This window comes from Passer montanus, unplaced genomic scaffold, assembly GCF_014805655.1.
Source record: "Passer montanus isolate IOZ18808 unplaced genomic scaffold, ASM1480565v1 scaffold37, whole genome shotgun sequence".
NCBI lineage: Eukaryota > Metazoa > Chordata > Aves > Passeriformes > Passeridae > Passer > Passer montanus.
Window position 1 is genome coordinate 6,056,543 of NW_024368485.1, and position 24,430 is coordinate 6,080,972.

The 24,430-nt window shown below is 43.7% G+C and overlaps 1 long non-coding RNA gene across 2 annotated transcripts in view; it reads left to right on the top strand.

Moving 5' to 3' along the window:
• The window catches only part of LOC120506061, a 322,322-nt gene that overhangs the window by 253,740 nt on the left and 44,152 nt on the right, over nucleotides 1-24,430 (top strand). For both annotated transcript variants that reach the window (XR_005628422.1, XR_005628421.1), the window contains exon 3: nucleotides 18,080-18,143. This is a non-coding gene — a long non-coding RNA (uncharacterized LOC120506061). The remainder of the gene's footprint in view (nucleotides 1-18,079; nucleotides 18,144-24,430) is intronic.

The window sequence follows — 24,430 nt, forward strand, 5'->3', positions numbered from 1 at the left end:
TGTAGGTAGATTCTGCTATTCAGTGGTTTCCCCCATCCTTTATCATAGGCTAGGTCTTTTCCATATGGTAATGAATCATTCCCCCAGGAGGAGTATCATTTGCTCAATTCAATGGACTCCTCACAAGGCAGATACATGCATTTCTTTCACCTATCATTTTGATTTTAGTTTTCCTGCAGTTTATTGGCTTCAATCCGTATTTTCTTTGTGATCTGTTCTCTTCCCAGCTCTGGTACGTATCTCCCACTCCATTGTAGTGTGTGCTGCCCTGATGGCACCACCTGCACTTTCTGCCTCGCTCTGGAGCTGTTATCTACATATTTAATTCAGTCATTTCCACCATACCCTCTCATGATTCCATTTTGTGTCTGTCCTGACCCTCTAATCTGGTTTGGTTTGGGCTTTCTTCAACTTGCCTGTTGAGAAATAAACGTGTTGACAATATTCTGTGCTGTGAAACTATTGCTGTGTGTTAAATAGAATGAAGAGGACAAGAATGAACAAACATCTCTGAAGTGTGGGCTTGGGTGACACTACAAGAACAGAAAGGAGTCCCAGTTCTACAGGGCAGATTTTGCCTTTTATTTACACAGTGATTGGATGAAAACGATGTGCCAGAATCAAAGCGAGGTGGGGATTTTTATTGTTTTCATCATTTGCCTTGTTTAAATCAGCTTTTGCACAGGAGCTGAGGTGGGCTGAGGGCAAAGGCAGTTGATTGCAAGCCAAGAGTCCTATGGTCAGTCCTTTATTTCTGCCTCATTGCAAGACTGTCAACTGGAATGTTCCTTAGCTGTGGTTCCTCTGGTTTCCAGAACAAGCTGTGTGTTTTTACCTGTTTTATTCTCTTTGGAGAAATGGATCCAGCATCGTTGCAGCATCGTCCTCACCCCTGGCTTTTGTAGGGGCAGGTTTTGGAGCATTTGTCAAAGACTTGTAAATTACTTACGAGCTCTATGGATGAAAGGGAAATTACCATTAAAAACCCCCAGTTTTGGTACCTTAAAAATATCTCAAGACTGGCACCGGGTTCTTGAAAATAACAAATGATGGAGATTTTACGTCAGGATGTTCCCATGGGTTTGGCTGGATGGGTTTCTAATGAGCAGGTCTTTTATTTCTGTGATATTCTGTCTCTCCCTGCCACAATTACTCATGTGTGATCCTAGAGCCAAATCCTGCCCTGAGATGCATGTTTGCTTCTCCCATTGGCCTTCTTGAAAGCTGCAGGCGTTTTTCCTAAACCATCGTTTGGCCTCCAGTTGTCCTGTGGTCATATTTGTCTGTCCAAAATGACTGTGGCTCTCCATTTATAATCTTGTAATTTGTAATCTTTATTGAGATACTGCTGCGGTTTTTCTTTCATTACTGGCATCTTATTGTAATATTGATTTTTTGTTAAATGGAACTGCATTGGTAATTTTGGCTGGCAGCTTCTTGGTTTTGCTTTCTTTTGTACACTTTTTGAGGGTGGGAAAGTGTTCCCTGCACTACATTGAAGCTGATTTCTTTGATCTGACTCTCGCATCTTATCTGTCTAAACAAATTTAATTTTTGCCTAATCTGTCTATGCAGTTCCCAGTCACTCTGCTATCCAGGCACTAAATTACAGCCCTCTTCTGAGTGTTTTCTTCTCAGAACGATGCAAACTTCCTTCTGGAGTGACCCAGTCATTGTCATGCTTCTGTAAACAATCTCTTTTCTACCTATTGATTTCGGTCTAACATCAGTGACCACCCACTGTTCGGGATTGGGAGAGAAAATAATTGTTCCACAGACATCCCCAGGCGTGCAGACACAAAGCCACACACCTGCTCTCAGGGTGGACACCTCCTTCTGCACACAATTCTCCTGGAGACTGTCACAGAGGGGCTCACTCAGTGCTTCTGCAAACCAGAGTGCTCATTTGGGCATCTGGAGGGGATTTAGGGATCTGGACATTTAAAACTGCCCCTCGTGTAAACCCTGAAATATTTGCAAACATTGAGCAAGTAGCTGGTGCCAGTAGCTGCAGCCACCTCGGTGATTGTCACTTGCTGTGACAAACAGGAGGTAAATTACTGTTGCTCACACGAGGCAAGTCCAGCCCATATTTCTGAAGAAGCAGCACCCACGTTTTTTGGTCAGAAAAAGAGGATGAAGCCCTCTCAGAGCTGGTGGTGCCCCTGCATTGGCAGGAAAGCAAATGCCCATCCCCTGCCTTGCTCTGGAGCATGAAGGCTGTGCCTCCACGTGTGCCAGGTGTTGTTGTGGAAAGCACCAAGCCACCGTTGCTGGCATTTGGTTAAGGAAGTGATTCACACACCACAGATTTATTGTCAATTTTGTTATGCTTAAGGCAGGCAGTAATTTCAGTTTTCACTGCCATTAGCTAATAATAGTAATTAATTAGTAAATCGTGCCGTTGGGATCTCAGGGTGAACTAACAGGGAAAATGTAAATTAAGAAAAAAAAGGCCACTAATGTTTCTGAGTTCCCCACCACAGCTGAGGGTTTGTGTCTATCCCAGCCCTCCAAACTGAATTTCTGAAGAGCAACTTACATTGCCCACAGCACTGTCTGGGAAGTATTGGAAGCAAAATGAGGAGGTGCATCAGACAAGAGGTGTTTGGTTGTTTGGTTTTGGTTTTTTTTGCTGATTTTGCTGACTTCCCAGTAAGGAAGTTTTGGATACAGCACTAAGAAAGAAGAAAACACTAAGATAAATCCAGGGTTTTCAATTCAAGGTCATTTTGAACCCTTTATCTGTCTGCAGAAGAAAGTGGGGGAGAAAATAATTAAAAAATGTGAATTAGGCTGAGTCATTTTCACTATGAATTGTTTGCAGCTGTCAGAATCAGATCTACATAGTTCACTATAGCTCAATTTCCTTTCTGAGTTAATAACACATTGAACAAACATACTACACCAGACTCCTTCTTTTCTTTCAAATAACCTCACAGTGGATCTGCATTCTGAGTATAAAGAAGTCTCTATTAGCTTAGGCTATTTATAGAACATCAAAGGGCTGAAAGATAGTTAAAAATTAATCGATTACCATCAAATAACAGATGCTAAAGCTCAGTGTATGAAATGCCTTCCTCCAGTGGATTAATTGATGGGGAGAGGAGGGATGGGCACTGCTGGTTTAGGGACTGGGCAGAGGCAGGTGGGCACTCCCCAGTGCAGCTCCTCAGTGCTCAGGTGGGGCTTTAGGGCTGGCCTGGACCTGATGGGGTGGGTGGGCAACACAACACTTGGAAGGGAGGAAATAAAGGGTGCAGGTGTCCAGCTGCAGCTGGAAGGCCTTTGGAAGGACCTGGAGTCCAGAGCCTGCTGCTGAATGATTCCTGTCCAAAGGTGGCCCTGGGGGATGCACAGGTGGGAATAACTCTTTCTATTCTCAGTTTCATGCTCTTTTCTTTCCACTGAAATAGTTAAAAGTGATGGTGGGGAAGTGGCACTACCTGTGTGAGGAAGGTAAAAAACTTGGGTTTACAAAATATTAAGGTGCTTCTCTGATAATCTTATTTGGATTAGTCAAATGCTGCTGTGGCCTTTATACTCCTTGACTATAATCACGCTGTGAAGGGAAATAAAATGTTTTATCAGACCAATAACAATTGTGGAAGGGGAAAGAAGAGCTTTGGCAAACAGAAGTCATTCTTTGGGTCTGAAGGGAAGCAAAAGTGGAAATTGGTTGCACTTAGTTCCCAAGTCAGAGAAAGCCCAGGATGCCTTTGATGATGTGCTGATGTGTCTGCACAGCTCAGGTGAAGTCTGGATTAGACATGGTCTTGTTTTTATGATTTTTGGGTCCATCTAAGTCTGGGATAGTTTGTTATCACACCTCTGGAGAAAGTGGCTAATGGATATGCTGGACCTGGTTTAGAGATACCTTAGGGGAGAAAAAGGCATTTGGTTAATTAAAGACCAGCTTCTAGGAGAGAATGGTGAGTTTAACATCTGCCCCTGTTGATTGCTGACAGACTGTAACACACAGCTTACAATGCAGGGGAAGCCTTTATTTCCTCTTTTCTTGCCAAATATGCACATTTCCTAGCAGAGGTGACATTTTTGTATGTCAAAACAAAGGTAGAACAGCAGAGCCTTTGAAACATCAAACTCAGATGGAAAATGAGGATTTGGCATGGCTTAATTTGGGCTTTATTAATGCCTTTGGGGAAGAGGGATGCAAGAAAGATTAGGCAGATCAGAGCTTTAAAAGTCATAGATCATGCATTTAATAGCTCTAATTCTTAAATACTTGAAGGGTTTCATAAAGCCATTCCCCTCAAGTGCAAACTCCTTCCCACTTCTCACTGCTGCATCTGGATCTCCCAAGTTCTTAAAACTGAAAATCTGAGGCCCTTCCATGCAGCAGTGATCCTGCACCAAGGGGATGTCTGGAGCCTTTGGAGGATCCCACAAGGAGGTCATGTGCACCACAGATTCTTTCAGTCGAGGTGCAGATTGCATTCTTTTTGTTACTTACCAAATGGGATTTAAAGCTGAAAAAACCCCTCTTTCCATTCAGCTACATTTTCTGAAGTGCAACAGACTTAGAAAGACTGGATTTAAATGAAGTTAATACTAGATTTAAAAGAAAAAAAAATCAATTCTGGTGTTATAAGAAATTGATGGCTAGATTTCAAGGTGAATTTTATCTAAAACTGAAATATTGACTGAGGTGATATTAATATTTTGTACCGTTTCCTTTCTTGAAAAGTGGCGTTTTTCCCTGCACTGGATTTTTTCCTTTCCAAAATCTTAAAATAATTTGCCCCACATTTATTTTAAATATTATAAGGCTATTTTTAAGCCAGCTGCACAAAGCAGTTTTAATTGTATCTATTACATAGTGAAAGAGTTTTCTGTAATAAAATCAATATCATAGGATAAATACTCTGAGCTAAAAATAGCAAGCTACTGATAATTTTGCCCATAGTAATAATTTTTAACAGTCACAGGAACTCTGGGAGAGACTTTTCTACCCCAGCTCTTCATCTGCACCACCCAGCACAGACCAGTGCCCTCAGGTGTGGCTCTGGGGCCACAAAGTTGCCTGATTTATAAAACAGGGGCATTGTTTCAGTCTTTTATTTAATTTTTTATATGGTTCTGGAGTAAGGGAATGTTGGGTTTGGGCACTGAGACTCTGGGTCACAGGAAGCCAGGAGCTCTGTCCTGCTGGGGCAGTGGGGCAGTGTCCCCTCCCTGGTCTCAGGGACAGAGAAAGCCACCTCTGACTGTCTGTAATGTATGGAAAAGGCAATTCCAATAACTCATTTTACAACCAAGTGATCATTTATCCTACTAGCAAAATCTGCTCAACTCTGGTTGTATAGGTTAGACAGTAATAAAAGTTCAAGTATCCATAAAATTGCCATTGAACTGTAAATTAATGTGAGGTAAAGTTGTTGCCCAAGGGAATAACTGAGCTCCAGAAAGTTGTGTCCTAAATTAATTAATGCTGAGTTCAGCTCTGCCTAGGAAAAGAATGGGGTTTTGCTGGCCTTTGGTTGTTGAGCTCAGATTTTTGTCTTCAAGCAGAAATTGCCGTTGTCATCTCTACTCATTTAAACAGGATTTTGAAAATCAGAAAAAACATCAGGAAAAGTTCGGAATTATATGACCTATTTTTAAAAATTGTTTTTTAAATTTATTGTTCTATCTGTTGGAATGGGTAGGGACAATTAATGTCCACATGTTGTACTGGTCAAGTTTCTTGATTAAGCACAGGTGGACATTTGCACTTCATGGGTGCTGCTCATCATGACCTGGCTGTCCTCTTAAAACTTTTGGTTTGCCTTTTTTCTTTGTTTCTTCTTCTTCATTGGAAAAAAGAGCAAAAAAACCCCAAATCCAGTGGTACTTATTTTAATAGGTCAGTTTTAATTATTATGGATGAGGATTAATAAAAATTAATGTACTTAGTCCCATTGCCTTGGGAATCAGTTGTTTTTTTAAGAAGTTGGGTAAAGAAGCTGTTGGGGTGTCCAGAGCTACACAAAGCATCACTGATGGATTTGTGCCATTCCCACGAGTGAGGAATCCCAAATTTTCCTGACTTCTTTCCTCTCTTCCTCTTTCCTTTTCACCTTAACTTCTTCGTTTTTCCCCTCATCCTTCTATTTTTCTTTCTGTTCAGTCTCTATTTATTTCCTTTGCTTCACAGATTGTCTCTCTGCTTGGTTTTCTTTTCCCCGGCACTTACTATATTCTGTGTGTTTTTGCAGCTCTAATGCTGGCTTGTCTGCCAAAGAATAAACTCCTATTTATGGCAAATATATGCAGCTCTATGCACTGCTAAAACATCCTCAGACTATTTGCTCACAGCCGTCCTGCAGAGACAGCACGACGCCGCGAGCACACGAGCTGAGCAGCTCCTGCCACCTCCACCAAGATCAGGGCCAAAAGCACCTTAGAACACCTGCCCTCAATGCACAGACCTCTCTCCTCCTCTGACACAGCACAGCTTGGGTTTAGCTGGGAGAATTCCACGGGTTAGACCTTCAGGTGTGATGTCCTGCTCTTCCTGCCCAGCAAGGGATAACAGTTAGTTCTGCCCTCCAGTGGGAATTCCTGAACTGGCCCCCTGTCAGGCCAAGTGGTACTTTTAGAATGCCCTAGATCTAAGTTCTGAGCACTTGGTGTTAAAAGCTGAATTTTTGGGACATTATGGAATGTGTCTTGGGGTGGTTTTGTCTTGTGCCTCCCAATTAGAATCTCAAAGCAGCCTCACTCCGGCTCCAATCCTTTTTAAACTAGATTTTCAGACTTGGTTTTACCAAGGTACAGTAAACAAAGGGGGAGAATTTCAAAGGCACAAGGGATAGTTCTGTCACTGGAAGTCGACAGAAGTTCTGTGTCTAATTCCCACTTGTGCCTTTGAAAACACACACGGCCCTGCTCTGCCCATGCCTTTAAATCTCCTGTGCACACAAACACGAGCCCCACGTTCCTGTTCAACCTTCCACACACATTTTCACTTCCTTGTGGTGTCACAAACTTTCCACGGTAGCTGAAATATGTCAGAGATGTTTTTGGCATATCGCTGAGACCGAGTTCTTCAGCTCCCACTCTGCACTTCTGGGGTGATCAGATCACGATGTTAGAGTCGCAAAAGAGCTTATTAGCAGCTGGTGCAGACACTTTCTGTGTGCTCTAAAAACAACAAGGAGAACAACTCAGCTGGGAAGAGCATATGCAATAGCCTTTTAATCATTGCTTCAGCTCACCATGTCATCACGCGCAAGCTTTCTCATCAATGAGCCCAGGAATACAAAACCACAGAACTTCTGAAATTTTTCAAACACCTGCATCTTGTGAAATGAATTTATGCTACCAAATTAAAAACAAAACAAAAACCCAAAAACAAACAAACAACAACAACAACAAAAAAAAAAAAAAAATAAACAAGAAAAAAAGGAGAAAAAAAAAAAGGAAGAAAGAAAAAAAATCTCTTGGATCAAAAGTGTCTCCTTATCAGGAAATGAAGGACAGGAACAAAAATACCCTCCTCCTCCATCTCCTCCTCTTCTTTTCCCACCTCAAACTTGATGATAAGATTCTGTAATCTGACAACCCCCTGCAAAATGATAGCTGGGTGTTTACAAACGGGGCTCTTCGATGCAAGCCCGTGATTAAAAATCCCCCCAGCAGCAGCAGCCACGTGAAGGCTGGCCAGGCTCTGCCTTGTCCCTGTTGCTCCCTGTGCTTTGTGTCCTGCTTTATCTGCCTGGAGCCTCCCGAGGGGCGCAGAGGCAGCTGGGAGATGCCAGTGCCAGCTTTGGAGTGTGTTTATCCAGCAGTGGCAGGGAAGTGTCCCTGGTCACTGGGCTGGAGTGGTGCCCACGGCCTTGGAGAGGGATGCTGCTCAGCTCTCCCGCCTTCCCTGCCGTCACAGGGATGGATTTGCTTCCTTTCGCAATCCGTCAGACAATAAGGATGTTGCTAAATCCTTCATGGAGCCCAAAGGCAGGGCTGTTGGTTGATCCTTGCTTCCTGTGCACTTATGATTTGTGTGACCACCAAGCTGCCCCTTGACTCCCGGAGTCCCCAGCCCCAATCTCAGTGCCTGCAGTGGGGGACCAGAGCTCGGCGTGGCCAGCAGATGTCTCCCAGGATATTGCTTTGCAGACACTGCTCTCCCAACTCCCTCTCTTTCCCGAGGCTCCCGAAACTGGGCTTGGTGGGTTTTGAGAAATGCTGTCTCTTTGCCCATTCTCTGCAAGTATTACAGCCCCAAAGACATAGCTTTGTGATGCTGAGGGTTTTTTTAAGCCACAGCCTAAATTAAGGAAATGGTTTATAAAGATAAAGAAAAGGCAAGGGAAGGCAGCTCCTTTGTGCCTTCAGAACATTTCATGATTACTTACAGCCTTTGAGGAAAGGAAGCAATGTCAGTCATGGGGGCACACAGCATTTTAGATCACGTCTGATTGGGAAAATCATTAACATTGCTGGGATTCTGCTTCATTTTCTGTGGGAGGTTTGGAAGATGGCAAGAAAAAGGTTCTGTTTGCAGGTGCAGGCTGTGTTGACACGAGGCAAATCTGCAAATCAAGCTGTACCTGCCGGGCTGCACTGGCACATTTTTCCTTGGCTAGGCTTGGCCGAAGTGTGAGCTCTTCTCGCTGGCTGTGCATTATACTCTGTATTTAGCAGCAGCAAGTGCAGCAGTGAGGATAAGAGGTTGCTCATGGCACTGAAGGAATTAGTTGTGGAGGTGGAAGGGGAGGCTGGAGCCCCCAGTCCCAGTGATGCTCACTCTGGAGCACGGCATTTTGGCTGGGATGGGCTTTGAAGCCCACCACAGGTCACAGGGAAAATGCTGCCGCCGTTATCGTTCCGCGGGAGCTCTCCGTTGGCATCAGCCATGTCTTTGAGAATACAATAGTCCATCACCAATCCAATCATCTTTCTGTGACTGAGGGGTTTAGGCAATTATAAAAAAGTGGATGATTTCAATGTTCTATCCCTCTTGTGGAATTATGTTTGGAATTTATCCGGCGAGACAGGGGAAGGGATTTTGTTTGTTTTGTTTGATCATTTCTTATCACAGAACTTTGTTTGACTCAAACCACAATGATACAAGCATTCAAACACCTCCTTCAGATGTAATATTGATTTATAAAACAGCAGTGCACAGCTGCTAAGCTTCACTGTTTCATACAGAAGGTCTTCAATTCCCAACAAATTACTGGCGTTTCTACCTATTTACAAATTAATGTTTCCTGTGAACCTTGTGCATTTCTTATTATTCTAGTCTGCTTTCTTCAGTTTCTGCTTAGAAACCTCGTGTGAGTGTGCATTATGCACTGATAGGGCAGCTTTAGAGCATCAGTTAAATTGGAGTTAAATAAAAAAAAATCTAGATCAACGTTTCTCCTTAGGCAAGTTATGCACTGAGTGAAATTAAACCACTATATGTACTTGTAGATTGAAGAATCAGAGGTGGAGGATGGGTCAGAAACACTAAGATCAAAGTTTTTCTTCTTTGAAAAAAATCTCTTTGAAAAGCCCCCATGCCACCTATTCTGCTTGTTAATGTTTTGACTGGAAGTGTCTGGCAGTGTCATCATCAGCAGAATATTTTTAAAGACCTTTTTTTTTATTTTTTTGGAGCTGAGTCTAATAGCAAAGCAATGGATCCTTAGCAGCCTCTGTTATATGTCTCTTAAGGGAATATTTTTGTTAATTGCAAATATTTGATTGACAAACATGGGATGCAATTAGTAGGCAGGCACAGTAGGAATGTGCAGTGAACTGGATCTCTGAACCAACAGATCTCAACTCTCTCAGCTTGATCTGAAATAGGCTAGAGCCTTTAAACCATATGTTTCCCTCAAACTTTTTCTTTCCTCTGAAAATTCCTTATTTCCCTCAACTAACCTTCTTTCACTCTGCACCAAGGGAGCTAATTCATCCACTATGATCACGTCAAATAAAGACAGAAAATTCTACACAAGCTGCAGACTTATGCAGCTTTTTGACCGTGGCAGTAAAAATTAATGTGGACAAGACTATACATGCCAGTTGTGCCTTACAAAAGCCCTAGGTGAAAGAGAATACAATCTAATTTAACTTTAGACATTTTGAGCTTAATGGTCTATTTAAACAACCTGGTACCATCTGACTACATTTATCAATTATATTTCTTTTTATTTATACAGAGTACTGTCTTTCTGGAAAGGCTATAATTAAAACTTATCTAGATAAATTGCACTCAGATTCTGTGGCATGAGAAGGAATTCAAAGGATTTCAGTGTTTTTGTGTGTTCTTTTTAATTTAAAAAAAAGGTTGCTCTGAAATCTTTAAAAGGAAATAGATTTTCATAATTAGAATAACCTAATTGCAATAGTTTCCATAATTACAGCTAAGAATTGCCAACAGGAAATGCAGTGTAGTCTTCACAGTGAAATGCTGGCACCCTGGATGTTTTTTTCCTGGGTAAGCAATCCCTCTTCTCTCAGAGGTGGGGTGCTTGGTCCTCCATTTCTCATTGGCAGGAAAACCACCCTGGGGGGTTTCAGCCAGAATTTGGGTTTTCAGGAAATTTCAGCTCGTGCTTTGTGGCATCACCATAATTTCTGCAACATGACATCATGCACTGGGCACGGTTGAGGTTGGTGGAGAAAGAGCAGCAGAGCTCTGAGGACTTTCAGGCCCTTCTGTGGACAGGTCTTGGCCCCCACCACAACCTGCTTGTATTCCTGGAAGTCCCAGATCCCTCCCAGATGTGTGGCACGAGTAACCTGAGTTTGGCTGTACCTGCATCATCGCTCTCCACTGGCACCTGCCTGTTTACCAAGGCACATGGAGGGGCTCACGAAGCTCTGCTCCTTTGGAAGGGCCCGATCCCTGCTCCTGCTGGGGGCTGCTCATGTGATTGAGGCTGACTCAGGGACGTGTGGCAGGATCCAGCCTTTAATTTGCAAATCCCAGAAACGGGATGTGTTAATCAGTCACTTCATCGGTGGAAGGAGTGCGAGATCCGTAGTGGCTGCACGGGGAGGATATAAATACAAGCTGGATTTCTCGCAAACTTTCCTTGCAGAATTTTGTCCCTAGAAGGGAAGATGTTATTTCGCTGCTGAGTCCTGAATGTAAAATTTCAGATCCGTTGTAAGAAGCCCCACAGAACTAACAAAAAAAAATTAATTTCCATGTGTGACGTTTCATACTGTGTATTTGTAGCCCTGTTACTGAAGCAATATTTGACAGAGGCACTTAAAAAATACTCTTTCTGTAGACTAACAGCGTTTTTCCATAAGGGCAGTTAATGGAGGTTCTGTGCAAACCCACAGTAATGTAGACAGGGATTCATGATGAACCTCTTAGGTGTGGCAAGGTTATTTTAAATGCTGCTCCAGGTGCCTGCTTGGACTTGTCAAGCTTGCCCTCAGTGAGGACCAGTCCCCTACAGATAATTCCTTTTTCACACTGGAGCCGTTGTTGTGTCTTTCTGTTTAAGTGCTTGACAGAAAATGTCCACAGTTAGGCTGTGCATAATGTACACTGTCAATTTGTAAGATCCTTCTCTGCAACTGTGCTGAAAGAGGGACTTTGTCACAGGTTTTCTCCTCCTCGCAGCTCCACGATTTAAATGTTACTGTTTTGTCATGTTAATGTAATTCACTTAAAATATTTAAATTGTCCTTAATTAATTGAGGAAGGAGATTATCATGGTGGTGGACTTGTAGGCAGCGTGTGGAGCAGAGCTGCCGGGGTTTTGGTGAATACAGGTGATGGATGGTGTTGACGTGAGTGGCTGCAGTCGCACAGTGTGCGTATACACAAATTACACCGCCATGTGTGTTCCTCCCTGTTAGCAAAGCCTTTTGTTTATATATACCCAGCTATACATTTACACATTATGTAAATAAACACACATATGCCCATGCAATTTAATTGAATATATGGCTATGGGTTAAGAGGCATGTTACTCTGATGAAAAACATCTTATGGTACGGAGTGAAAATATTTCCGACGTGCTTTTGAGCCTCCTGTAGAATTTAAGAAGGAACTGCAGAGATTTCTTTAAGGTAGTGGTTCAGGGCCTTGAATAGGAAGGCCTGGTATTCTTCTAAAACCTCCAGGCTGTTGAGTGGCATTCTCAGAAACCCATTGAGTTCCACTTTCATTCAACTCCCTTTATTTTTATTCAGTCATGGGATTTTCCATCACTCCTGGTATATGCAAAATGGACATTACTCTGTAGTTTTGTTTCAAATTAGGTTCATATTTCTAAGGCAATGGGCAAGAAATTAGGCCAAAAATGTTTATCAGTCTTTCCAACCACAAATCCCCAAAAACTGACACGAGCATCTCAGAGTGTGATGAAGAGTTGTCATTCAGTCATTCTTGGAGGTGCACCAGGGGCTTTGATGTGCTGAGAGAGGCACAGAGTGATGTGTTTGTGGTGCTTCTCAGCTGCTTATCCGCACTGGTGGTGCCATTGGAGGGGCCCATGGAAGTGGTCTCCACTGGGAAAGTGCTGTGAGGAGCTGCAGGAGATGGTGAAGCCCCTGGTGGTGAAGCCCCTGGGAGGCAGCTGTTGCTGGACTTCCCCATGAGGTTGTGTTGCTGCTTCTCCCTGGCACTCCTTTGGCCACGGGTGCTGGGACAGCAGTGCCTGTTCCTCTCAGTACCCCAGGCCACGCTGCAGGTGCCACGTCTGGCTCTGGCAGAGCCCAGAACCGTGTGTCTGCCTCACAAAGAAACCTCTGCTTTTGCTTTTTGTTTGTTGTTTTTTCCCTCCGTCTCCGGCGCAGCCAGGGCGCCTCTCCTCCAGCTGTTCTGTGACACCGCGCAGCCATCAAACGCTGGAAGCCCAGATCAGAGAGCAGCAGTGACAGATTCCCTGGTGCAGGCAGGCCAGGTCCCAAATCTATTGTTCATACCAGAAAGCTCAGCAGAGTGACTTGACAGGTTTTTCAAGCGCTGGAGAACTTCACCAGGAAGTTTTCTTCCTTTCCTGCGCCTTTCCCTCACTCTGCCAGAAGCCAGGGGCTGAGCATGTGCCATTTTGGCAATTAGCAAAAAGGGGGTATTGCTGGTTCTGAGCACAGGTACCAGGGATAATCAGGTGTGTGGGAATCAGCAATCCCTCTGCATGCAAGGGCCGTCACTGGGCTGCTTTGTACTATTGCATTCACACTCCGTGTTCTGAGCGTCTTTGTTATCGTCGCCTGATAAATAAACAGCCCTAAAATTACAGAACTTATTATGGTAATTGAGTGAAGAAAAGGAAATGCAAACCGTGCCTCGCTATCTATTACATTGCCACTGCTAAAGTTGCCTAAACCTGTGCTACTCAAATGATATTGTAATATTAGCCTTCTTTCTTTTTTCACAATGATTGTTTTCTGTCCATCTCAAGCTGGATGTCAGTTCATTTAGATTTACATCAAGTAGTAAATTAAAATAATCACTCAGCAAACACTCTCAGCTCAGTTTTCTCTTTCAGTCAGGAGTTGCGAGAGATGCTTGAAGCATTCAAGCAGAAAATATTGCTGTCTAGATATTTGTCCTCTGGGTGATAAAGGAGGCATTGTCTTGGGACCCACTCAGGCCTCGGAGCTGATAGTAGCTGTGCATCACAGCTGTGAAGTGCGCTTTGTTATGTGTCTGAGGATTAGGGTTCAGGACCTTGTTTTTCTTGAAATACCAGACTGATCAGAGCTGCATATGTTCGGGGGAAAGCAGAGGTCGATGGTTCTCTGTCCACATTTTTACTAGATTATTTTTGGACAGAACTCTGGGAGAATACCCTGCAGCTTAAACCATCCCAAGAGTTTTTCATATTCTGCATTATAACCGTCATGGAAAAAAGGCTGTAGTTTATCTATCTGCATTTGAAACAAAAGGCTACAGCATCACAGACATGCGGGGCTTTGGACCCACGCTGGAGCAGGCTGAATTTTGCTCTTTTGTGCTCCATTTACAGTACAGCTGCCCATTTAGAAGCACAAATGCACCTTGATATAATAACCAAATTCAAAGAACGTCTGGCCTCAAGGGTAGCACAGACTGACAGTTAATCTTAAAGCAGGGGTAGTGCACAGAGCAAGGGTGTGTGGGGACAGAAAAAGGCTGTTCTGTGTTTCTCAGCTGTCTGTTCCAGAAAAAAAAAAAAAAAAAAGAGTGGATTTCTATCTGCATTTTTTATTATTAAAAAAATTAACCTGCATTTTTTCCCCCCACCCCATCCACAAAACAAGCAAACCAAACCCCCCCCAAACCAAAGCAGTTTATTTTGGCAGAGGTGATATGGACTGAAGTACTCGTGGTGAAGATGCTGTGGTGAGTTAAGGCAATACTTCCATGGCAATTGAGGTCTAAGTAAAGGCTGTAGGATCTGGATAAGATCTGCTCATCCTCCTCTTTGTGGCAGCACAATGTGGGAGTTTGTGGAATGGAGGCTTTGGGGCCAGACTGTTGTCTTTTGGTGATACCACGGGATCTAACTGGATTTTACTGATAAAGAGAGGGATGTCTGTGGCTCTTTTTTGGCAAGTCAGTGTGCACACACACATTGCACATTCAGCTTTCAGAGTCAGTCTGAATCTCTCCCTCCCAGAATGGGACTCTGATCAATAGGTAGAATATTGCCTTTGAAATTATTAGTGTAAATCACAGAACCCCACTGATGGGATGGGAGGGAGAGCAGCATTTGCCCACCTGCAGGATAATGCCTGGGGATTGCTCAGGAACACATCAGTGGGCACAACTTTTACCCCATCAAGCTTCTACACAAATTCTGAGGGTCACCCATACATCTTTACTTTTAAAATGGAGCCTTTCCATCCACTATTCTTCCATGGAACCCCATCCCTGCCCAGCACTGGGCCTGCACATCCCTACCATGGCTCTTCAGGTCAGTGGGGTGGCTCAGGTGCTCCTCTCTCCATGGAAAACTGAGCTTGGAGCTGGGCTCCAGGCACTCAGAAGGCAGTTTGGGGTATTACTTTGAGCTTAGGGGGTTTAAGGAATGACACAAGGTTACTGTCGTGACAGGGCACCAGCCTGGGCTCAGCAGTCACCAAACAGCTCCTGAACATGTTCGTGTCATTCCACTCTTTTTGTGGATGCCATTGCCATTCAGAGGATGCTGTTGGCAATTTTCACTTTTGGTGGGTGTGGCAAGAACAATCTAGAAGTATTTTTTCTGCCTAGACAAACCAGTGCCTAAGACAGAAAAAGGAGCAATTGGAGCAGGGTGTGGAATGAGGAGCCTTGGTCAGAGATGGACCTGTGTAATCATTGTTGGAATGAAGCTCCAGGCTGCCAGTTTAGTTCCCCATTTGTGTTCTCCTCCTCTGTTCTGCTGGACACTGCTGCCCTGTGCTCCTTTCCTGAGGATTTATCCTCAGCCTGTGCATGGACCAGGGCGTGCCACGTGGAATGGGGGAAGTGACTCCTTGTCACTTCATCTGCAGCCTGGCAGAACTGATTTGCTGCAGTTGTGCCTGCAGAGAGCTGGCATCATGCGAAGGCATTTATCATTGGAGATATGCTGATAGCAAACCTTCAAAAAAATCATGGGCTAGCAGTCAATGTGCCCTTTGTTTATAAGGAGTCTTTCATATTTAGGTATTTTCCTTCACTTCTGCTTCCTCCTTTCTTAGGAAATGACCACGGGGCACTGACCTCTGCTTTTGTGCTCTTAGAAATCCTCCCTGTCTGTTTTGTCTTCTTTTTTTTTTTTTTTCTTTTTTTTTTTCTCTCACTAGTTTGTTTTTTGGTTTTTTGTAATGCTATTTGGTTTATTTTTTTCATGCTTTGGAAAGGTTTGTTTTACCCTTCCTCACTCACGCTAGCCCAGCCATCCATCAGTCCTCTTTTCGCCTCCAGTTGTTCCTACTAATGGGGTTCCTTTATTACTACACCTTTCATGTGTTTTCCCCCTTCTTTCCTAAACTTTCTTGTTTGTCTGTCTCATATTTATCTCCTTCCCATATCCTGGTAAAACGTATTAGAGGTGCCACTTACTTTCCCCTCTAATCCCTTTCCCACTATATCCTCTCATGATTTTGGGAGGATTTTTAGCTGAAAATATAAATCAGGCTCCTCTTCCAAAGCTGGACAACAGAAAGGGAAGTCATCTTGTTGATTACATTTTTTTTAAAAAGACAGTTTCTTGAATGAAGGAAAAAGAAATCCTGCTGGTGTAAAATCAGCTCCTGGTGCAAAGCAACACCAGGGAGGCAGAGGCATGAAACCTTCCCTGCTGGTACCTGTTCCCTCTGCTCACATGGAGGAAACAGAGGGGCCAGGACATTTCAGAGTGAAAACTGTCATACCAGTATTTACATTATCTTCAAGTGTTTTTACATCAGCTGAAAATCAAGTCTCAGAATTTAACCTGATTTGAGTTCTTTTGGGAAGAGGTGTTCACACAGGCCCATTGTGATGCTTTCTGAAATACTTGAAGCACAAATTGTTTTCTAGATATTTCAATACCAGAAAGAATGTGGAATAGCTGAAGTTATCAAAATATTGACATAAAACCCTACACAAATTGTGGCATTGTTGTTTGTGAGTGGCATGGCTTGGGTTTTTCTGCTGCTGTCACAAACCACTGCCATCAGAGCCCTGTATGAAACCAGGCACAGGAAGGGGGAATTCCCCTAGTTATTTTCAATTAAAATAAAAAGGCAAACAAAAAAAGAGAGCTAATTTCCCGACTGCAGGAAAAGAACTGCTGGGGTAGAAGGTTACCAAGGCCTCTGGCTCCTTGTGTGGAGCTGAAGAGTGTTCAGAGAGTTCAAACACAAGTAGGAGATCTCTGAGCGCAGGAAACAACAACGCAGTGCGGGGTGAGAGAATTCAGCAGAGAGCAGGAGGGCATTACCTTACCCCTGTGCATCCAGCCCTGGCAGGAGAGGGATCCCACAAGTCCTTATGGTTATAAGCTCTTGCTAATTTGAGAAGTGTCAGGAATGGCAGTGAGATTTTCCCCTCAGCTGTTGGGATCTTGGGATGTGTATCCGATTAGATGGCACCTTCCAGGAACGCGAGCGGTCTGTGACAAAATCTCTGTGCAAAGCCTGGCAGAATGGCATCACTTTGCTATAAATAAAGGATCTTTATTTGATTTATTTGATACCTAACATCTTTGTTAGGTAACGAAGTCTGTGTTGTGGCTGCTGCTGTGGGACATGAAGAACTGCACCTGTTCTCTGGTGTAGCAGTTGTGAATTGACATCAGGATAATAAATGCACCCATCCCTGGTGCCTTCCTGCTGGAGATCCACAAGGATCTCTGAGGTACATCTGGTTCAGTCTTAGGAAACACTGGAAGTATGCAAGCTGTAGAGAAAACCGGGTGCCTTGCATTTGAAGGCTTCCTCCCTCTGATAACACAAATGTTACCTTGGTGTTCTTCTTGACAGTGGGCCCTCAGGTTCCCTTTTGCATGGGAAGTCAGGCGGTTTCTGAGCAGTGCCTGCATATTCCATGCTAAAAGGGCAGCTGAAAAGGCAGCCTTGGCTGCAGCTGCTACCTGGAAATCCAGAGGCTGTTGTTTTCCTTATTTCATCTGTTGCTAGTCAGCTGGAAAGCACAGTGACCTATGAGTAATGTGGTCATCCCCAGCTCATGCTGATAAAACCTTTACACTGCTGCCTCTTGCCATCTCTCCTTCTCTATCTCTCTGAGATGTTCTGATCCAATCTTGACTTCCTTTGAGGCAGGGCATTCTGTCTTAATGCCCTAACCCCCTTGGAGAGTCAGAGAGAAATTATTTTGAGATGGTTTTTTGTTGTGTTTTTGCCTGATCAACTTGTCTGCAGGGCTTTTATACCAGAAAGGACAGGACTCCATGGCCATAACCTTGGGACCCTTCAGGACACTGCTCCTCTCAGTTAGTGGCTGCTGCTGAAGGCAGAGCAGAGGAATTTCCAAATCCCAGGACATCAGTTTGGCCCTATGGGCAGCAAACCACCAGGTGCAGCCCCCTAGAGTTGGGCAGTAGAAAATCTCAATTGGTTTTTGGTCTCTCCACCTTTTGGGCAGCACTGGGCAGTCACCTGACACATCTGTAATTTTTGTTTCCATCACTAATAAATTTTTCTTGCTTACTCCTTACAGATCAGCATGCTGGATTTTATGGAGCATTTCTGGAGCTGAGGGACAACTGTCAGGGAATTTCCAGGTAATTGCCATTTCTTCTGCTTTTTTCATGAGCTGCTCTGGATGTTGTGACCTTCTCGTTGCTCTCAGGCTGCAGGTCTCTCTCCTAATCCTCTCCATTGGCCACCTCATGATTAGATTGTTGTCTTGAGTTGCATCTTTGAGTGCAAAGTGAAGGATGTTCTGGGTCCCACCAGGAGAGTTTGACCAGGAACCTACAGACTCCCAATTCTTACCTGAGGGGATTTTGCTTGCACTTCCTGAAGATATAAATGGTGGAACACTTTCTGGATAAAGAACTGTTTCTGTCTGTGTGATCCTAAGCCTTACCTGTGCTTAGTGTTGGAACCCAACTTTCTTGTCCTGACAGAAAAGCTGTCACTTTCTGACTGCACATTCACCTATTTCACCTTTTTAAAGGGCTGATATGTACCATGGATTTTTGTGGTTGCTTCTAGACTGTTTCATATTTACATCATCTTAATTCCTTTGAGAGGCTCCAGATTCAAGTGAGGCAGTGTTACAGTGGGCACCTACAAAAGAGCACTGGGTGTGATGGTTTGAGGGCCACCACACCATGGGCACACCAAGCCCCAGCCCTGGCAGCAGCTTTGTGAGGGCCTGACAAGGTTGTTCAAGACCCAGAGAAAAGCAGAGTGTTTTTCAGGTTGGCACTGCTCCATCCTCAGTATGATAATGTGGGTATTGTGAGTTCCTTGGGGCAGGGACTGTGGTTTTCCATATGTCTTGAGTTGCTCCAAGATTGTGGCTGGCATTCTGTGAACCAGAGCTAATAAATCAAAGCCAGTTTTTTCTCATGCGCTTCAAAACCTACTCCATTTTGGAACGGGAAAACCACGTACAGCTCACTGCAGGCTTTGTCAAATTATTCCTCCCCTTCACACTTGGACTCTTCTTCATTTTCCACACACTTAATACTCACCCAGCTCCTTTCTGTAACTGGCAGCTGATCCAATTACACACTAGAGGTAGAAATACTGAAGTCTTACAGTTCAAATGTGGAATGATATGCATAGTCACTTTGTCACTCAAATCCTTTAAAAAAAAAAAAAAAAGGAAAGGAAAGAAAACTCAGACTGGCTGGCCATAATTAAGGGCAGAAAACAGAGCACACAGTTAACGTGTCCCTGGTTTGCCAATACTGGGATGTCACAAGTACCATTCAGGAAGCCAGAGCCATGTGGCTTCCCAGATAAAAACGCTGGCTTTTTTACTTCTGGGGCTACAGTTCAAATCCAGCTTAAGGTTCTAAATGAGATGAGACCCTTAACCTACGCCAAAACTGGGGATCCCTCCAGGTCACAGCTGAGGTTATTGGCAGGTCACTGTGATTAAGCCTGTCTTCTGTTGCCTTTATTTATGCCATTAAGCACACTTAATGGCATAAATAAAGGGATTGAGGTCCAAGCCCTGCCACAATGCCAGGAAGCCTGAAGTATTAGACATTATAATGAAGGCCTGGCAATAATGACCCACTTTGAGTTAAAGTTAGGATGAGCCTAAGAGGTACCCCTTGCTCACCCTGTTGCCATTGGACTGCTGTATGTGCTGTCTGCCTGCTTCCAGAATTGCATTTTTTGAGAATTCTGGTTCAGATTCTCAGCTGGATTTGTGTTCAGACAGCATTTTGCATTCAGCTTGTAAAACTGCATAGCAATACCAAAAATGTAGGAACCTTCAAAGTCTCCAAGCTCCTCCAGCTCCCACCAGAGAGCCAGAGATGAGAATCCCACATGACAAAAACCAAGCAATAATTAAAAATCCCTATTTTGCCCAAAGAATTCCTTTGTTCAAGGTATGTAAATGTCTTTGCCTGCTTGTGAGTTATTTCATTTTTGATAGTTCCTTAGCTCAGTAATGTGAGCTTGGGAATAGAGGAGTCTGAAAGGAGTGTTACTCTGAAACAAAACACCTGTCTTTCAGTCAAGGCTAAATTGACAAGCAACAATTTAGTTGTCTAAACTCAGAGCTTTCAGGATTTCAGACTACATAAATGTCAAGATGCCTAGGTAGGGCTCAAAGGTGAGCGACAATGTAGGCAAATATACATTGGAACTTCAATTATCCAACCCCTGATCACTCTCAGTTACCTGAAGTTTAAACATGTCTGCTTTCACTCTAGTTTCTACATTTTTCTGTAAAAACCCTTTGTACTGAGTCACCTGTCTTTGCCCAGTGGAGTCTGTAAAGTTTTAAGAGCTCGTCTCCTTGGGAGCTTGGAGTGTCTGCAGATCACAACCCCTCTCTGATGGAGCCTGTAATTATTCCTTCATGTTACCTGGTGCATTTGGATAGAAGTATTAAAATCAATAAAGTATTGTTTTCAGCTTTGCTCTCCCAGCCACATTCCCCATTTCCATAGGTTTGGTGTCACTGAGGAACCTTTCTCCCGACAAAGAGTGTACCTGCATGGAAATGCATTGAAACCTGATTTGAAATTCTTTAATGATTCCCTGAAGGGAGATTGTGTCCTCTGATGAACAGGGGATGGACTTTGCTACTTAGCAATACTCACCATTATTTTACCAAATTCTTGCCTTCATTGCTCTCCTGTAAAATCTTTGGCATTGACTGACATCCAAGAGCGAAATATCCTTGGTTTCTACAGTTTAGAAGGTTATAAAGCTGCTGAGATCCCAATCAAAACCCTCTGAGAAATTTTGCTTTATGTTTTCCTGACTTCAACACTTTTTCTCAATACATCCCAGTTACTTTTGAGGGGTTTGCTGTGATATGAGAGGCAGCAGTTCACTTTGGCAGGTCCCTACACCAGCTACAGAATTAAAAGTTTTGAGCTGGCAGGAAAGTATGTGAGACCTCCTCCCCTCCTTTTGCATCCTTGTTTTCCAGCCTCATTTTCACCCTGTTCTTGCCTTACACTTTCCACTTTTAGTTTTTCCCAGCACTCTCTACCATCACCTGTTCCCTCTGAGGGGGGAAGGGAGTCCCTTTCCTTTTCTCCTTGCTCCCCAGCAAGCAGATTCCTATTTGTCCTTCAGGGGAGGCATCTAAACCAGAGTAAGGAGAGGAAATTTTTGTCTCATTCCCCAAAGAGAATCTGAATAGGCCAGTGTGTTGGGCAGAGCCTTCTGGGGATTGAGGGATGGAACGCACTAATCTGGGCTGGGGTCCCTTTCCAGAGGCACATTCCATGGTGGCACTGGGGGATGAAAGCTGCTGTGCAAGTGCTGCTTCCTCTGCAGTGTGGGATTTTGGGGTAGGATGAGCCCCCTGAACAATAAACCAGCCCCCCCAAGGAAGAAAAAGGGGATTTCAGTCCAGGTCAGGCAGTGTCTGCCTTCCCTTTAGCTGAAGGCAAAGAGCTTGATCCCAGCAGAACAAATGGCATAAGGCATGGAGGATCCAGCATTGCACAGGAAAGTGAAATCCTGTTCTCCACTGAAAGCAGAGTTGCACAACTGAACCAAAAGGCAAAATGCAATCCAGTCATCTGTTGCTTTGGGAATGGGAAGAAAGCACAATTAAATGGGGATATTAAATTGTAAGTTTTGTGGGTAAAGAGAAATCTCATTTGCCTGGCAGCAAACTAATATTGCCAAGAAAATACAGCAGCACAAGAGGAGAGAGTGCCCATTTCAATGTTTAGGAAGTTCTGGTGTCTTAGGTGTTTCATGGCCATCAAAAATTGAAATAAATTAAAGTTCCACTTTAATTGAATTACACAATGACATCAATTTAAGCATTAGTAAACAGATGCAATTCTGTGCAATGCTTTAAATTGCGTTTTCTCACATATGCATTTAATTTAAATTTATTGAGATGGTTATTTATGTTAATAAAATAATTAAAAGCAGTTATTTAAGACTAACTATGAAGTAGCTGTGTAACTACCTATATTAATAAGACAGTTAGTTAAGGGATAATGTCTATTGCTTTATGGTGTAATTGCAATAAACAGCTGCTGAGTTTGATTAAGAGCTGAAGTGGAGCTAAAGTGTTTGAGCAATCTCAGAAGCTATTTGTTGTAAGTGTACTACAAAGCAATAGCGATTATTCCTATTATACAAAAAGCCATACCATAAACATTAAAATATAGCACATATGTAAGATGCTTTTTTCCTGGATTGTTCCAGCATCTCCATGGGAATGGTAAGGCTGGAGAAGGAGAGCTGGGCTTTAGTGGAGAAGAGACTTGGGAGGGGCAATAATTTTGTCAGTTTTGCTCATAACCAGGTTTACCCCTGTGTGAGAAAACCCAGGAGGGCTCAGTCTCTGCTTGTGAGCTGTGTTTTTTCAGAGGTGACATCATTTGAAAGTCTCTGGCTGAATAATTTTCCAATTTTATAGAAAAATTTCAACCATGGCTCCAGGTCTGACTTAGGAATTTCTTCAGCTTTTTGTTGGAGTATAAACAGGAGAGTTGACCATAAAGAAAAAACCCTTTGTAACTTTGACCATGAAATGGCCACTGCCACCCCATAACTCCATCACTGACATATGGAGCACCCAATTCCCAGGAATATCCTGCGTTATGGCACTGACATACCTAAACCACAGACCATTTATTTCAGCGGGATCAAGGAAGAAAATATTGCCGTTAATTACAAACTCTGTATTTTTCTGCCTCTGGACTTGTACATAAGACATTTGCCCTCAATATTTCTGACATGTTAGTGTCCCACAAATTTCATAGCAAGTCAGGAAAAGAGAGGCTTAATTACTTAGAAGTAATCTTTTATTTCACCTTTCATTTGAGAGCACCTTTGAATGGTGAACTCTGAGGCTTTGATTGAGGCACAAATGGACAGGGTGATCCTCAGCCTTCTGCTGCTCCTTGTTCCTGTACCTCTCTCAGAGACTGGCAGGGCTGTGAACCTGCCAAGCAAAATACAACCAACAGGGATCTTGCATATTTAGGGCTTTGTAATAAGCTGGACAAGTCCCAGAACAAGAGTTTGTGGGGTTGGGGGTAAGAACGTGTCCTGGGTGTCCCGCTTCAGGCCCTGAGCTCCTTTTGACAGTGCTGGGAATCATTCAGGGAACTTCTCACTTTCAGCCAAACCCAAACATCCCTGGGAAAGGTGGGTGAGTCCATCCCTGCTGTAAACCAAGCTCAGGGAATATCCCGGTCCATGTCATCAAAACTCACTGGCCCATTTCCCTCAAGGCTGAAGGATTTTCACATACAGATGTTAAAAGCACAAAAGGGAAGAAAAGAAAGGTGTTAGCAGCACAGTTACAGGTTTGGTCCTGTTGCATGGGCTGTCCTGGAAGAGAGAAAGTGTCTCTGACCAACCAGTTGTGTGGGGGGGTTTAAAAAAGCCGACAGGAAGAGGCAGCTTGCAAAGTTCAATGCACAACAATTAATCCAAGTGCCAGCTCGCTGCTAATCTTGTGTGGAATGGTTTTGCTCCTGGTTTATCGAGGAGGCAGAGGTGTGTGGGCACTGAGTGTTGTGTGTGCATTGCAGGCAGGCTGGCAGAGCACCGCTGCCGACAGGATCTTCCCAAATAACGCCTGGCGGAGCCTGGGATGAGAGCGGGACCAGCTCGGCTCCAGCAGCTCCTTCCTCAGGAGAAGCTTAGGCAATGGCAGAAAAGCCCACCCAGTGTACTCGCCTTGTTAAGCTGCTGGGGCTTGCAGGCCTTCCTAACTCTGCCCTGGGGAAAAACTGTGTAACAATGGATAAAAGACTTGGGCCTCCCAGCTTAGTTACAAAGGATTCTCTTCACTCATCCTCTTAGTGAGAAATCCAGTTGAATGCTTTTTGAAATCTTTCAAATATTAAAAATAAAATAAATCTTCTTATTCTGTTTCCCGGCAAGATTCTTGACTGCAGTGCCATGTTGTCACACACTTCAGGTCCTTTAAAATGTCGAAAGGACCCCCCTCAGTGATGTGGCTGTAGCCAGGTATGAGGAGAAAAGGTTATTCAATTCTTTGTGTGCCTTCAGAAAGTTAAAGGAAAAAAGCCCAATGAGCCCTGAGGGGGGGAAGATGTAGTGGATATTAAAATAATTGGGTGTCAGGCTGCAGAAGGCTCACTGCTACTGCCTGGCTTGGTTGGGATCTGCTTTGGAAAATAGCTGGTTTGTGTTTGTTTGTTTCAGCCAGAGAGAGGGAACTGTTGCTGCTTCAGCTGGGCACAGGAATCACTGCAGTTTGTTGCTCTGAGCAGTTACTGCAGAAAACACTTGTCAAATCTGTTGTGAAAAAAGCCAAACACTCTTTTGAGCTGCCTGAGAAACTTGTTTGCCTTCCACTTCCTTCTCTCCTGAAGTGTTACCTGCTCCCTTCCCTTAGTGCCAATGTCAGCCTAGAGATGCA